Raw genomic sequence first — 16,364 nt, 5'->3', positions numbered from 1 at the left:
AAACAAAGCCCAAAGGAACTTAGACGAGAAACCACATAGGAAAACAAAATTCCAGAAGCCACCACTAATATCTTCAAAGGGATATGAGAAGCCATTTCGCATGATAGAAGAATAGGATAACATAAAAGGAATAAGAGGCAAAAAAGAATACTTAGAAAATGAAAATATAAAGTGGGAATTAAAACATATCATTAGAAGAGTTAAAAGATAAATGAAAAATCTCTTTAAAAAGTACAAAAATATGGAAGTAGAAAACAGGAAGTGTATAACACAGGGAACTATATTCAATATCCTGTAATAACCTATAATGGAAAATAATCTGAAATATATACATATGTGTATATATATATATATAACTGAATCACTTTTCTGTACACCTGAAACTATCACAATATTGTAAATCAACTATACTTCAGTTAAGAAAAAAACAGAAAATAGGAAAGACATTGGAAGGTCATGCAAGCCAGGTCAACATCTAATGGGAGGAGATCATTCTTGAAAGTGTGCTAAGCATCTGCCAAGTATCAGGCAGGATGTTAGAAGGAATGAAGGAATCTGAAAATTGCCATTTTGAAATCACCAATCTAATAATTGATTCAGGCAAGGATCCTCAATGGATTCTAAAATCAGAAAGTGAATGGTCAAGATAAGGGATATTCACTTACTCTCTTAGCATCGATCCACATATGATTTACTAACTAAAAAGGGAAACATGTACCTTTATACTGGAAAGGTTTGGTACTCAGTACCTTTAACCTTAAACGATGAAACTTGGTATCATCAACAGTGGAACAACCTGACACTCTGCCTTCTGATGTAATGCAATAGAATACATCGTACCACCTTTGTCAAAATAGGTAAGCCGAATCTAAGCCTCCTATTTCCATAAGAAAACCATCAGACAAATGAAGGTTGTGAGACATTCTATAAGGCAACTGTCTTGAATTCAGTGTCATATAAAACAAACAAAAATGAGAGGCTGTTCTAGATTAAAAGAGACCAATGAAGCCCAACAACCAAAATAATACATGAATCCTGATTGGATCTGAGATCAAGCAAAGGACCAAGTAAATAAACAAAAACATAACATCAGCTAAAAAAAGACATTTGGGGGAACCACTGGAGAGATTTGAACATGAAATGTTTGAGGTGGTACTAGCGAGTTTATATTAATTTTCATAGATTTGATATGTCATTGTTATTGTTTGGAAAATGTCCTTATACTTAGGAGATGCATGCTAAAAGTATTAAGGGTAAAATGTCAGGATGTCCCCAACTTATTTTCAAATGATTCAGGGGAAAAAAATGCACACGCACGCACACACACGTGTGTGTGTGTATTTAGAAAAATAAAGCAAATGTGGTAAGATGTTAACAATTGGTGATTTTAGCTGATGGCTATATGGGGCAAATAACTGAATATTCTTTCAAATTTTCTGTATGTTGGAAAATTTTCAAAGAAAACAGAAATCAGAAACAGATTGTTTTTAAAAGTAGCATTTAAGAAGATTTTCCAGAACTGAAGGACACAAATCTCCACAATAAATGGGCTCGCTTGATACCTAGTATAAAGAATAAAAATTATTCACACTAAGATATAATTTCATTAGGTTCCAGGACAGTAGGAACAAAGAAAATGCCCTAAAAGAATCCAAACAGTAAAAAAACAGTGCATATTCTGGAGCCTGTGCCCCGCAACAAGAGAGGCCCCCACAGTGAAAGGCCCGCGCACCGCGATGAAGAGTGGCCCCCGCTTGCCTCAACTAGAGAAAGCCCTCGCACAGAAACGAAGACCCAACACAACCATAAATAAATAAATAAATAAATTTAAAAAACAGTGCATATATAAAAGACTAGGAATGAAAATAGCTTTGGAGTTCCCAAAAATATTCTAAGCCAGAAGTCCTAAGTTAAAATTTCTGAGAGAAAATAATAATTAGAATCCCATGCCCTGCCAAAGAACCAATGCACTGGTTCAAACAGCCCTTTCAGATATGCTAGAACTCACAACAAATTTAACACATTTATCTCTTCTTACATGCCATCTACATCAAAAACCCATTTTGATATCTGGAGTTTTCTTGGAGTAAACCAAGAAACAGGAAGGAAATAAATAGGAATTCATAGTCTTGCCATGATTTCCATGTGAAAGGTAGAGACTTGATTGGGAAAGAATGAGATCCTTAAATATGGAACTGGGACATCTGGTTGGGACCCAGATGAAACTGACAATCTTGAACCTCCAACTTACTTTGGGCCTCTCTTACCAGTGGAAGAAGCTTGCAATCCAGTGTCTGGGAGACTAGCTTTCCTCTGACTGAAAACCCTATAATAACATCACCTGGAGCAGTACCTGAAAAGGCATGCTAATTCTCCTCATGACCCACCAGAACCATTCTGTTGCCACTAGACCTGTAACAAGGGTCCAACCTCAGCATGTTCCAGAGGAACAAGTAGATATTATGAGCCAGGAGGAAATAACTTACTATTAGTTTGCAAGGGCTGCCAAACCAAAATACCACAGACTGGGTGATATAAACAACAGAAACTTATTTGCTCACAGTTCTGGAGATTAGAAGTCCAAGATCAAGGTGTCAGCAGGTTTGGTTTCTTTTGAGGCCTCTCTCCTTGGCTTGCAGATGGTTACTTTCTCACTGTGTTCTCACATGGTCTTTCCTCTGTGTGAGCATCCCTGGTGTCTCTTTGTGTGTCTAAATTTCCTCTCATATAAGGATACCAGTCAGATTGGTTTAGGATCCACCCTAACAGCCTCGTTTTAATCATCTCTTTTAAAACCCTGTCTCCAAATATAGTCACATTGTAAAGTACTGGGGGGTTAGAGCCTCAATATATGAATTTGGTGGGGGACACAATTCAGTGCACAATATTCACTAAAACAAAGGTTATGGGAGCACAGTGACACTACTCTATCTTTTTGTATAGTTTTAACGTTTGGAACCATGTTCATAAAGTCAAATAAACAAGAATATTGGCACAATATTCACTAAAACAAAGGTTATGGGAGCACAGTGACACTACTCTATCTTTTTGTATAGTTTTAACGTTTGGAACCATGTTCATAAAATCAAATGAACAAGAATGGATTAATATTAATTAAAAAATCAAACAGAATACAAAGGGAATAAATGAACCTAAAAGTATTTGAAATGAATAACATAACCACAATGAAGGAGCAGATTAAAAACTGAATCCAAGGGGCTTCCCTGGTGGTGCAGTGGTTAAGAATCCACCTGCCAATGCAGGGACACGGGTTCGAGCTCTGGCCCGGGAAGATCCCACATGCCGCGGAGCAACTAAGCCCATGCGCTACAACTACTGAAGCCCGCACGCCTAGAGCCTGTGCTCTGCAACAAGAGAAGCCACAGCAAGGAGAAGCCCGTGCACCGCAACGAAGAGTAGCCCCCACTCACCACAGCTAGAGAAAGCCCGTGCGCAGCAACGAAGACCCAAGGTAGCCAAAAATAAATAAAATTAAATCTTTAAAAAAAAAAAAAAAAGACTAAAAAGAGACATGATAACTAAATTCAATGTGTGATCCTAGACTGTATCCTGGATAGCAAGTCAGGGAGAGAGGGTGTGATGTAAGTAGGATGAATTGGTACAAAGAATATTATTGAGACTAGCAAAAAATTTTGTATATGGACTGTTACATAACAGTATTGCACTGTTGTTTAAATTTCTTATTTTAGTGACTGTACTGTGGCTATGTAAGAGAATACTCTTGTTCTTAGGAAATAACACACTGAAGTGTTTAAGGGTAAAGAGGCAAATGTCTGCAACTTATTCTTAAATGGTTCAGATAAAATGTATGTATTGTGTATGTGTGTGTGTCCTCACATGCATATATAGAGACACAGAACAATTGCAAGTGCACACAGGAATGATAATACAAATGGGACAAAATGTAAACAATTGGTGAATCTGAGCAAAGAGTACCCAAGAATACTTGGTACTATTCTTGTAACTTTCCTGCAAGTTTGAAACTTAATCAAAATTTAAAAGTTACCCAAAACAAGACATATTCCTAAATAATTCTCATGTTAAATATGAAACTAAATAGAAATATAAAATACCTAAAAATGAAGTGAAAAGGAGATCAATACATGTAAAAAACCTGGACACAGGAAAGAAAATTACCCCCCAAAAAGAAAATTTAATAACATTAAACTCCTTTTAAAAAATAAAACTGATTTGAATTCAATACTGAAACAAAAGAATCTCAAAAAAAGCAGAAAAAAAATTAATGAAGATTTAAAATATGTAAGATTCACAAAAGTCAAACCTTGCTTTTGAAAAAATATGAAGACTGCTGATTAAACACATATGTATACCATCTCCTTTAGGTTTTATCCCAAAACACCACTAAAATGACCAAACGGTGATATTTTCCTATTGTTAATTGCTGGTAAGGGCACAGGTATGACAGATACTACTGACTGCCCCCCTCAAAATCATCCCTCCCCTACTTCCTTGCTACAAGAATTTTTTTTCCATAGTTTTTTTTCATCAGCTCCAGAAAATGAATCGTGATTTGCCTAGGCCAGTGGTTCTGAATTGATTGCCATTAGAATCAATTAGGTAGCTTTTTAAAAAATTCTAAAGCTTGAACCCCACTCCAGACCAATTAACTCTTAATGTTTTTCTTGTCATCTTGTAAGACTTTAAGTCATTAATTCTCAACTGTGGCAGCACACTAGAATTACCTGGTGATCTTTTAAAAATGATGATGTCCAGGTTATATCCCAGACCAATTAAATCAGAATCGCTGGGAGTGGGACCCAGACATCAGTAACATCATTAAGGTTAAGAATAACCAGCTTAAATTAAATGAAATAATTAACTCTCTGTTCTGTTTGTTGCAGTTGTGTTTTTCTGCCTTATGCAGCCAAAAGTAACCTAACGGCAGTGGAAACACAGGTTCTAGCAGAGTGAGCTGGGTGTACTGGAAGTGTTTACTGAAGTTTAGAATATGTGTACTCTATTATCTCCATGATTTCATATTATAAAATATGGCCTTACATGAAGCAATTAAAATGAGCTCTATACTTAAGTGAACAATTCTCCACACAGAATAAAAAGCACAAACAGTAACAATAACTACAGAGTGACTACTAACTGACACTAAGTAAATGGGCAGGTCCTCTTTTAAGTGTTTTATGTAAACCAACTCAATCCTTGGACCCACTCTGTAATTCAGTTACTTTCCACATTTTGCAGGATACACTTATAATCCTTTTTATATAGAAATATTTTTAAGTGACAAAACAGTACCACATACACATTTACATGTGTATGCATGTAAAAGGATATTTAAAAAGGATAAATAATTAACTGAAAACAGTGGCTACCTTTGGGTACTTTGGGTAGATACCTTGGACTGGGGATTGTAGTTACATCAAACCTGAACCCCTTCATAACATACAAATTATTTTTATAACAAAATTATAATTATTAACTATGTATAATTTAACTAAAAAAAAAATTTAAAAAGGAAAGCACTAGCATTCGGCCTAAGGAGATGCTCATTGTTTATAACGGCAATAATTTGTAAGCAAACCATGTTCAAAAAAGGGGGCTTGGTAAAATGGTAACATAAGGCCATTGCAACTCATGGTAAAGATAAATGTGTAAAGACATGGACAGTTGTTCACAATGTATTGATATTTTGGCATGATAAAGACGGGTTACAGGTCAGTAGCCATAGTATGATCACATTTAGAAATGAATTATCAGTATTGACAGCAGTTGTCTTTAACTGACAGGATTACAGATAACTTTTGTTACTTATTTGTGCTTCTCTGTGTTTTACAAATTTGTTGTAATAAATAATTTTTTTGTAATGAAAGAAATAGAGAATACAGCTATCTTCAGAAAAGTGACATATTTGACCAAGTATTCAAAGATTTTAAAAAAGAAATGATCTAAACATGGCACAGATACAAGCACAGAGACATAAAATTTAAAAATTCAAATACATAATACAAACTATTTAAATAACATAACAACAGGTAGGCAATGCACAATGGAATACTAGTCAGCCATGAAAAATAATGAAATCTTGTCATTTGCAACCATGTGGATGGACCATGAGGGTATTACGTTAAGTGAAGTAAGACAGACAGAGAAAGAAAAATACCCTATGATCTCACTTATATGTGGAATTTAAACAAATAAGCAAACAAAAACCAAGCTCATAGATACAGAGAACAGATTGTTAGTTGCCAGAGACAGGGGGTGAGGGGGTGGGGTTGGGTGAAATGGGTAAAAGGGGTCAAAAGGTACAAACTTCCAGTTATAAAATAAATAAAGCTTGGGGACATAATGTACGGCATGGTGTAGAGTTAATAATACTGAATTGCATTTTAAAGTTGCTAAGAGAGTAAATCTTAAAATTCATAAGAAAAAAATTGTAACTATGTATGGTGATGGATGTTAACTAGACTTACTGTAGTGATCATTTTGCAATACAGTTGACCCTTGAACAACGTGGGTTTGAACTGAGTAGTTTTACTTATAAGCAGATTTATTTCAGTAGTAAATACTATGGTACTACAGGATCTGTGGTTGGTTAAATCCGAGAATGCAGATACAGAGGAACTATGGATGTGGAGGACCGACTATAAGTGATATGAAGATTTTTGATTGTGCAGAGTCAGCACTCCTAACCTCCACATTAAGGGTCAACTGTATGTACAAATACTGAATCATTACATTGTACACCTGAAACAAATATAATGTTATATGTCGATTATACCTCAGCAATTAAAAAAAAAAAAGATCTTTTGGGACCCACCAAAAGACTTTGGGACCCACCAAAAGACTTTTTAGGCAACCACTTTATACCATAATTGATTTAGAGGTCCCAAGAATGGGAAATAAAGGAGAGGAGAGCTAACATTTATTGAATTTCTGATGTGTACCAAATGTTCTACATATCTTATTTCACTCTCAACAACATTGAGAATGAGAACCTCTTGTTTACAGGTTAAACAGCTCGTAGGTGGTGTAGCTGAGACCAGATGTCACATTTGATACTAGAATCCCTAATTTTTATACCATGTTACAGAGACTAGTAGTGTAGGTAAAATAACCTGAGGGATGATTTGTTTCTTTATTTTCTGAGGGAGCCAATATTTAAACTAAAGTGTTAGTGAGAATAGATGGCAAAGAGGCAGAGGCAGAAACTGCCTGATGGAGGATAGTGCGGGGGAGGGGGTTGAGGGGGCTGGGGAAGAGAAGTGGAAAGAGTAGTTAAAAAAGAAATATAATATAGGGAGAACAGCAAAAGGTACCATACAAAACTGACTTGATTAGACAAGAATGTTATTAAAATAAAAATATTAGACAATAAATATCTACATCTGTATGTAAGTCTATATCTCGTTTTTATATCCCCTGCTTCCAAAAATGTATTTGAGGAGGCTAAGAATAAAGAAAAAATTTTAAATCATACACAAAGGTCATACATCATAGGTATTCAATGTCAAAAACCCAGGCTAAGATTATTACTACAATTGATCATTTCTGAAGTGCTCAAATTCCTGGCAGTCAATGCAAAAGGGAAATACTATATACGATGGATTAAATTATTCCTATTTGCCAAGGACTATTTTTTTTTTTTTTTCTGGCAGCGCCTTGCGGTATGTGGGATCTTACTTCCTTGACCAGGGATCGAACCTGTGCCCCCTGCATCGGGAGCTCGGAGTCTTAACCACTGGACCACCAGGGAAGTCCCTGCCAAAGACTATTTACAGGAGATAATGAAGACCTTGATGAGAAACATGCAGAAAATGTAATATCAATTGAGAGATTCATGTTATTAGAAGATTTCCCAAATTTCTACTCACATAATTATAGGCACAATGCAATTCAATCAAAATCCCAAAAGATGTTTGAGTGGAACCAAACTATTTCAAAAATGTATATGGAATGCAAAGAAATACAAACAGCCAAGACATTCTTGAGGAACAAGAAGGTAAGAGGACTTGCTCCAAATATTATAAAGTCACAGTGAATAAGATAGCAGAGTATTGCTGCAAGGGGAGACAAACAGAGCAATGGAACAAAACATAAAGTCCAGAAACAGATGTAGCCATAATGGTCACTTGATTTTTGACTACAATGGCACTGCAGCTCAGTGTAGAAAAGATGAACTTTTCAATAAATGATACTGGAGCAACTGGATACTCACATGGGGGATAAAATGAAATTGAATCCCTACCCTACACAAATCAATTCCAGGTAGTGTAAAAACATACATGTTAAAGCTAAAAACTAGGAAGCTTTTAGAAGAGAACACAAGAAAATGTTCATTACCTTGAGGTAGCAGAAAATTTCTTAAACAAGCACTAACTATTGAAAAAGATTTCATCACATTGAAATCCAAAACCTCTATTCACCCGAAGACACCAGAGTGAAAAACCAAGTCAGAGTAGAAGAAAATATTTGTCACATGTGCAACTGACAGTAAACTAAAATATAGAAGATACATATTATGTATATATATTTTATATATATATTCAACTGCTATAAATCAGTTAGAGAAAAACAACCCAGTTAAAAATTGGCAAAATATTTGAACAAGCATTTCACAAAAGAGGATATCCAGGCGGGCAAGAATTAGTGTTCAATTTCATTGATAATACAGGCATATCAATTAAATGTGATAACACTAGATATCTACCAAATTGGCAAAAATTTTAAAGTGTGACGATGCCAAGAGCTGGCATGACTGTGAAACAAAAGGAGCCTTTTTAAACTGCTGATTCAAGTAAAAAACTTGCATAGTATATTTAGAGAACAGTCCAGCACTGTCTAGTAAAATTGAAGATGCGCAAACCCTATCCCTCAACAATTTTATTACAATTTTAGTATATATATTAAAGAAATACAAGCACATGTGTACCAAAATATGTGCACAAAACATTTGTAGTCACATTGCTTATAGCAGCCAAAAACTAGAAGCAAGTCAAATGTCCATGAAGAGTAGAATAGATAAGTAGTAAATTGATACTATTATACAAGATAGTATATAGAGAGCAATGGAAAAAAATGAACTGTAGTTATAGGAAATATGAATGAAGCTCACAAACGTTTTTCATGAAAAAAGACACAAAAGAATGTCTATTCATACAAAGATAGAAAACAGACAAAAACTAAATCTATGTGGTTTTGGAATTCATATCAAAGCTCTAATGAAAGACAAAGAAATGATCACAGTGGTTATCACCAGAAGAGCATAATTGTTTGTGATTGTGGAGGGGTACATCAGAGGCTGCTTTAGAGATGGCTGTATTCTTTTTCTTGACCTGGGTATTCCTTACATCGGTCTTTATAATTATTTGCACAAATGGGTGTTAAATGCCATTTCTGTATCTAATTTGAAAGAAAAAAAAAGACATAGGCATTCAAATAAATATGCACCTCTAAAAATGTTTCCAATATTAAATTATGTGGGGAAATACTTAAATATAATTTTATGTGAAAATGTAGGCTATAAAACGGTAAATGCTGAATAAAATCAATTTTTAAATATCACACTTTATATATGTACATAAAACATACTGGGAAGAAATTATCAAAAAGTTAGCATTGGTTTTAACTGGGAATTTAAATTTTCTTCATTAGGAATTGCTGTACTTTTGAAATTATTTAAGATAATTTCACTTTTATAATAAAAAATATATATATTTTTAAGAGTGCATAAAGAAAAATTAAGACATTTGTCAAATTAGGAAGAGAAAGTCACGTGTGTGGGTTGGGGTTTGGAGCAAATCACATTTCTCAAGGGAAAAATTCCATAGATCAGGTCACCTGACAGGCAAGAATTTTCAAGAGAAGGAAAGCAAGTCATATCCTGACATAGAAAAGAGGATTTCAGGAAACAAGGGGAAACGACAAGCTACCTTGCAGGTGCCTTGTGGATGTTCAACAGCCATTCTTTACTCCACTCTGGAAGACTCTGCAAGCAGAGAAGAGCTGGAGAAAGAGAAAGGAATCAGGAAAAACCAGGCTCTTCTGGGAGCCCAAGTCAACCTACCACCCACCACCTACAGATATTAGGTCAGACAAGTCTTGGGCGTCCTGCTCAATACCAGCATTACAGACAAGCACGGTCATTTGCAGTTCTGGGCAGAATGTGTTCCTGAGCTCACAGAGGTCTCCTGGTAACAGAGCGCTGGAGTCACAAAGGCACAGACAAAGGCGCCCCACACCTACAGTGCAATATGGATACATAATCATAGGAACTCACACCACGGGCACACAGGCACCACAGACCTCAACAAAATGGGCTGCAGACGGCCACGCAATCATACACACCCCGGGGAGAGTCAGTCACAGTCGCAGTCACAGGCACCCCCACGTACTCACATTCCCAGTGACATACATTATGGGGGCACAATGACAAATTCACACGCACCCTACCACCAACAATATCACACACACACACACACACACCAAGGGGAAACAGTCACAAATCTCACAGTTAAGCCATCCCACACCCACGGCTCAGCAAATGATCATAAATACACACACACACACACACCAAGTGTATACACAGTTTTACAACCGCGGTCAAGGAACCTCACACTCGCAAACAGTGCCACACCCGGTCACACAATTAAACCCCCATCACACTTGCACAATCAAAACCACAATCAAGCCCGTCTCCCGCCCTCACAGTTTGGTACAAGGTCACACAGACACAGAGACACAACCACAATCAGACACACACTCCTCAAGATCTCCCCTTCCCAGCTGGCTCCCGTAGAGGCCGAAGGTTCCCGACACTCCCGGCTCCAACCCCGGGCTCCAGGCCATCTCACCTACGACTCCTCCGGTCTGGTCAGCACCGCTTCACTCTGCTTGAAACAAATAGAGCCCAACACCTCACACAGTACCCTGAGGCCGTTTGCCCCAGCCCGTCAGAAAATCCCGTCCACTCCTCAGGAGAAGATCTAGTTCTCGCGGGAGGGAGCACTAGGCCTAGAGGCCTCTGGGAGATGTAGTCCAGAAAGCGACAGGCTGCTAAAAGCTATCTCCTCTTCATCCTGATTCCCCCTGGCCGCGGAAGCCTGGATCCGGCAGCGCACCTGAGGCTTCCGCGAGTCTCAGCTGACAAGAACTCCCTCGACCAAACTTTAGTCAAGTCGCCTGCACTGACTCCATCACCCTGCCCACTGGCTATAAATCTCCAGCTACTGTTACATACCCAGTTGAGTTCAATTTCTCTTCCCTATTGCGATAGTCTTTATAATAAAGTCTTCCTTATCTGTTTACCTTGTCTGGTGCAACTTCTTTGACACATCCCAGCCTCAGGTTGCGGTTCTTTCAGGTTTTGGCGCTCACCCTGCAACATCCTGGGCCTCACGGCCTCCTGGGAAATGTAGTCCAGGACTTTGCCAGCGGCGGAGTGGACCCGGCCAAGATAGACTGCGTTCCCTAGGCGCTGAGGCGGTACGTGGCCTCAGTTAAATGCCCAGGAGGCTGCTAAGAATTGCGCTTTGCCCTGGGAGCGTGCAGATGCCTAGAGGCAAGCTGCTGCGGAAAGTGTCGGGGAGCCAGAAGGGCGAACCCGAATGCGGGACGTGAGTGTCTGGGACCAAAGCAGCCTAAAGAGTTTGAAGGGGAGAAATCCACAAGCCCAATCACGTATGCGAGAGTGGGTGAAGGAGAGCCCGAATGTGAGACCGTGATGAGATTGCGTGTGTGACTACATTTAGGGGTTAGTTAAACGGAAGAGAGACTGCATGCAGGTAAAATTGATGAGTGTGAGAGAGAGGTGGGATCAAGATTATAAGTGGCTTTGTAAGGATGGAGGGTCATATTGTGGGCTTGTGTGGTTGGGAGTAATTGTGTGCGTGTGTCTGTGTGTGCGTGGTAGGGCAAGATTGTGTGTGTATGAAAGTATGTGTGTCATCACGTGATTGTGGGCCACTGCATGGGTGGCTGAGATAGTGGAGGAATCTGAATCCTCTCAGCCTCATTTCCTCTTCAAACGGAGATAATAGGATATGTCTTCCCGCAGATTCAATTTTAAGGAGAAAAAGCTCCCTGTTGATATAATAAATAACTTATACCATTTTAATATAAACACTTAAGATTCCAAACATTTTGTTCTGGAATGGAATACTGAATCAGTATGGCTTTTTTTTTTTTTTTTTTTTTTTTTGCTGTGTTGGGTCTTCGTTTCTGTGCGAGGGCTTTCTCTAGTTGCGGCGAGCGGGGGCCACTCTTCATCGCGGTGCGCGGACCTCTCACTATCGCGGCCTCTGTTGTTGCGGAGCACAGGCTCCAGACGCTCAGGCTCAGTAGTTGTGGCTCACGGGCCCAGTTGCTCCGCAGCATGTGAGATCTTCCCAGACCAGAGCTCGAACCCGTGTTCCCTGCATTGGCAGGCAGATTCTCAACCACTGAGCCACCAGGGAAGCCCCAGTATGGCTTTTTAAACAGGGTGTATTTTATTATGGGGGTGCCTGTTTTGGGTTATGTCCACAAACTTATCCCCAGACGTTTTTCTCTTCTCTGTTCCTTGGGAGACATTGATGAGGTAAATATTCAGAGATGTGATTGTTCAGTTCAACCAGGAGGTTCAGCCACAATTAAATGATGTTTAGAGGAAGTTGTATAGGTATATGATGCTGGAGAACTACAGCAACATAGCCACATTAGGTATGGATAGCTTCTCCGTATAATCCAACTTTTGAAAGTAAAGTGACATCTCTGATATATTTAGAATCTTTACATGGCATAATGGTTTCAGCTTTGAGATGTAGGCTTCAGATATTCTAGAGCCCTCTGTGACATGATTGTATATGCTCAACCTTTAAGGCAAAAGGTTATTTACTTTTTTCCTCTTTATATGGTAACTTCCTTAAAGGCCCAAGGTCAGTCTGAGTTTGGAGATGGTGCTTGAATTCAAGCCTTTTGTGATTTTCCTATATACAGGCTCTCACGTCACCAAACTGCATGAAATCTTCAAGTTGGGACAAGAAGATAGGCCATGGGTGGTGAGTAGAAGAAATGAAAAGGAGTGGGAGCCTTTTCTGTACAAGTGAGTGAGTGGGAGCCAGGCAGATGTGCCTGGGACAAGGGAGAGCACAGATAGATGTTCAGTGAGGGAATTTACACCATAAAATGTTTTCCAGGTTTTGCTATATAGACCCTACTCTTCTTGAGTTTTAGTTGATGTGAATCCTTCACTCATCATTCTTCCTCTATCAGTGCCCTCTTTATTTAAGCAGATCCTAGAGGACCATATTCTCTTCATTCTCATAGCCTACATATGCAGTCAGTCCTTCATACATCTGCAGTCTTTGAAGACTCTTATTGTTTCATGCTGCTGTTTCTTCTTATTACATTCCATTTTCTATCTTTCCATTGCTAAAAGCTTCAGGGTTATAGTTTACCATTGTCATTGACATCCCACAGTCATATTTCAGCAATCTCCATTACCACAAGAAGCTGCTAGCTTAGAAATCATTACTACTTTCCTCTTAGCTCCCCTCTCTGCCAAGTTTTTTATTTCATAATTGCTTTTAAAGGAATCATCTCATCGATTTTAAAAATTTAAATAAGGTTATAGTGAAAAAAGAAGTCTCCCTTTCAGTATTTCTCTTCTCCACATGCATCTATGGTGACTAGTTTCTTATGTTAACTACTTTGAGTTATTCTATGATTATACCAACATATCTGTATATATAACATCTTTATTTTCCACAAAGGTTAGTATAGTATAAAGCACCTTGTTTTTTACTCACTAGTATTTCTTAGAAGACATTCCATATTAATATATATTCCTTATTCTTTCTTATGATGGTATAATGCTTTATGGTTGGGGAAATGTCATACTTTAATTAATACTATGTTAGTGAATTTTTAGGATGTTTTCAGGTTTATGCAATTTTGGAATGAAATCCTTATATATTCAGCTTTGCACAGATGTGCATGTGCATCTTTCGATTTCTTCTAAGAAGTGCTGGGTCAGAGGTTATGTATAAGTATTTGCAGTCCACAAAAGATGAATCACTTTTCATTTCCACCAAAAAATTTATGGAAGTGCCTATTTCCTGTTGCTGTCAAAATGTATCTCTTCATTCAGCAGATATTTATGGAGCCCTTTATCTGTGCCAGGTGCTGTTCTAAGCCCTAGGAAAGCATCAGTGAACAAAATGGTCCAAATTTCCTGTCCTCAAGGAGTTTACATTCTAGTCTGGGAAAGTGACCAGTGAACGTGTAAATGAAGTATATAGTGTTCCAGATAAAGGTAAGATCTGTAGAGAAAAATGAAACTTGGAAATAGGATAGTGAGTGACAAAATAGAATGATTAGGAAAAGCCTTCCTAAGAAGAAAATATTTGAGCAAAAACAAAAGGAAGAAGCAGTGACATTTGAAGATATTTGGATAAAGATCATTATAAGCAGAGAAAACAGCTAAACATAAATGCCGTAAGTTAGATACAAGCCTGGTGTATCCAAGGAGCAGCAAGTAGGCCAGCGTGACAAAGTAGAGAGTAGTAGATGAGGTGAAAGAGCTAATGAGAGGACAGATTATGTAAGGCCTTGGAGAATATTTTAAGAAGTTTGGTTAGTCTTAGCAAGATGTAAAAGCAATAGTGGGTTTTGAACAGAAGAGTGACATGATCTTATATTTAAAAGACATCATTTGGGGTGCTGAGTAGAGAGTAGGGTGTAGGGGGACAAAAAAGGAAGCAGGGAAACTAGCCAGTGGGCTGTTGGAATAATCCAGGTAAGAGATGATAATGATGACTTGGTCTAGGGTGATAGCAGTGGTAGTTAGGAGAAATAGTTGGATTCTAGATATATTTTGAAGATAGAGCTAAATGGATCCGGTAATAGATTTGATGTGTGATATGAGAGAAAGAGAGGAACCTAGGCCAACCCAAATATTGCAGCCCAAGAAACTAGAAGACCAGAATTGTCATTTACTAAGATAAAACTATAGAATGAGCAAGTTTTAGTGGGTAGATCAAGAGTTTGGTCTTTGCTCTGCTAAACCACTGAGATCAGTGAGATAAGAGGAGAATTCTAAGGAAATCTATTAGGATAAAACTAAATATAGTAACAGGTTGTTTTGGGTTGAACGGTGACACCCCAGAGATATGTCCACATCCTAACCCCCAAGACCTGTGAATGTGACCTTATTTGGAAAAAAGGGTCTTTACAGATGTAATTAAGTTAAGGATCGCTAGCTGAGATTATCCCGAATTATCTGGATGTGACCTAAATCCACTTACAATAGACAGAAGATGAGAAGATATAGAAGAAGGCTGTGTGAGGGCAGAGGCAGAGATTGAAGTTATGCAGCAACAAGCTAAGAACACCTGAGTCTAGTTCTGATTGTTGCTTTGTGTTTTGGGAGTGTCTTGATTTTTCTTGCCTTTTCATATGCCTTGAAATTTTTTGTTGTTGTTGAAAGCCAGACATTTTGTTTAGGACAGTAGTGTGCAGAAAAGGATTAACATAGCAGACCTGAGACTTCTTATCCTTAGAAAGGCCTGCTTGAAGTTTGGCCCTTGGCTTGCAACCAGAACTTGAAGTTTGAGAAGATTCCCATTATCCTCACTGATAAGGATGGCTTATTATGCCTAAAGTGTTTGTGCAAACAATATAATTTATGCTAAATACCTGCTTTCCTTCTGAGAGTCTGAAATTCTGGTATGTGCCAGGCAGAGACTGCCTATGTGACCAGGCCCCAATAAAAACCCTAGGTACTGAATTTCTAATGAGCTTCCCTGGTTGGTACCATTTCACATGTCTTGTTACAACTCATTGCTGGGGGAATTAATGGCCTGTGTAACTCTACTGGGAAAGGATCCTTGGAAACATGTGGCTGGTTTTTCCTGGACTTTGCCCAATGCACCTTTTCTTTTTTGCTGATTTTGCTTTGTATTGTTTTGCTGTGAGTTCTCCCAGTGAATCACTGAACCTTGGAGGGAGGGTTGATCTTGGGGTCCTGCAACACCATAGTAACTGAGGAAAATAGTTTTTATGCCTGAATGGGGGCATACATTTACTTCTGCAAAGCCTTTAGTGTGGAGTTTTGAGTTAATCCAGTTAGGAATTTTAACAACTAAGCAAGGTAAGAGAGTCATACAATTTGATTGCATTTATGTAAATTTCAAAGATAGATAAGTGACAAACCAAGATATTATTACATTAACAATCAGGATAGTGGTCAGCTGGGGTCTGAGGGGTCAGAAATGATCATATGGGGTGGGCGTTTCTTCTTGAGGTACCCACAATTGTCATGGCACGAACGCGGGTTGGAAAAGAATTTCCAGACACAAGGCAGAATGAAAAGAAGATAGAATTTATTAGAG

At 38.2% G+C, this 16,364-nt stretch overlaps 2 protein-coding genes and 1 pseudogene across 5 annotated transcripts in view; 1 reads left to right on the top strand and 2 right to left on the bottom strand.

Annotated features, from left to right (window-relative positions):
* Positions 1 to 10,001, bottom strand: part of LOC132354356 (zinc finger protein 345-like) — a 50,557-nt pseudogene extending 40,556 nt beyond the window's left edge.
* LOC132354345 (zinc finger protein 345) overlaps positions 1 to 16,364 on the bottom strand; it is a 78,093-nt gene that overhangs the window by 4,137 nt on the left and 57,592 nt on the right. The window contains exons 1-2 of one of the 2 annotated variants that reach the window (XM_059906260.1): positions 10,848 to 10,860; positions 9,927 to 9,999 (exon numbers count right to left, since the gene is read on the bottom strand). The exons of the other annotated variant lie outside the window; for it this stretch is intronic. The gene's annotated coding sequence lies outside the window, so the exon portion shown is untranslated. Of the gene's footprint in view, positions 1 to 9,926; positions 10,000 to 10,847; positions 10,861 to 16,364 lie in introns of those variants that run through there. 2 annotated transcript variants of the gene reach the window in all.
* Positions 1 to 16,364, top strand: part of ZNF790 (zinc finger protein 790) — a 95,219-nt gene that overhangs the window by 53,085 nt on the left and 25,770 nt on the right. The window lies entirely within an intron of this gene.

The sequence above is a fragment of the Balaenoptera ricei genome, chromosome 19 (genome assembly GCF_028023285.1).
Source record: "Balaenoptera ricei isolate mBalRic1 chromosome 19, mBalRic1.hap2, whole genome shotgun sequence".
Lineage (NCBI taxonomy): Eukaryota > Metazoa > Chordata > Mammalia > Artiodactyla > Balaenopteridae > Balaenoptera > Balaenoptera ricei.
The sequence above is the reverse complement of the archived record's forward strand: the minus strand, read 5'-3'. Positions and strand labels throughout refer to the sequence as shown.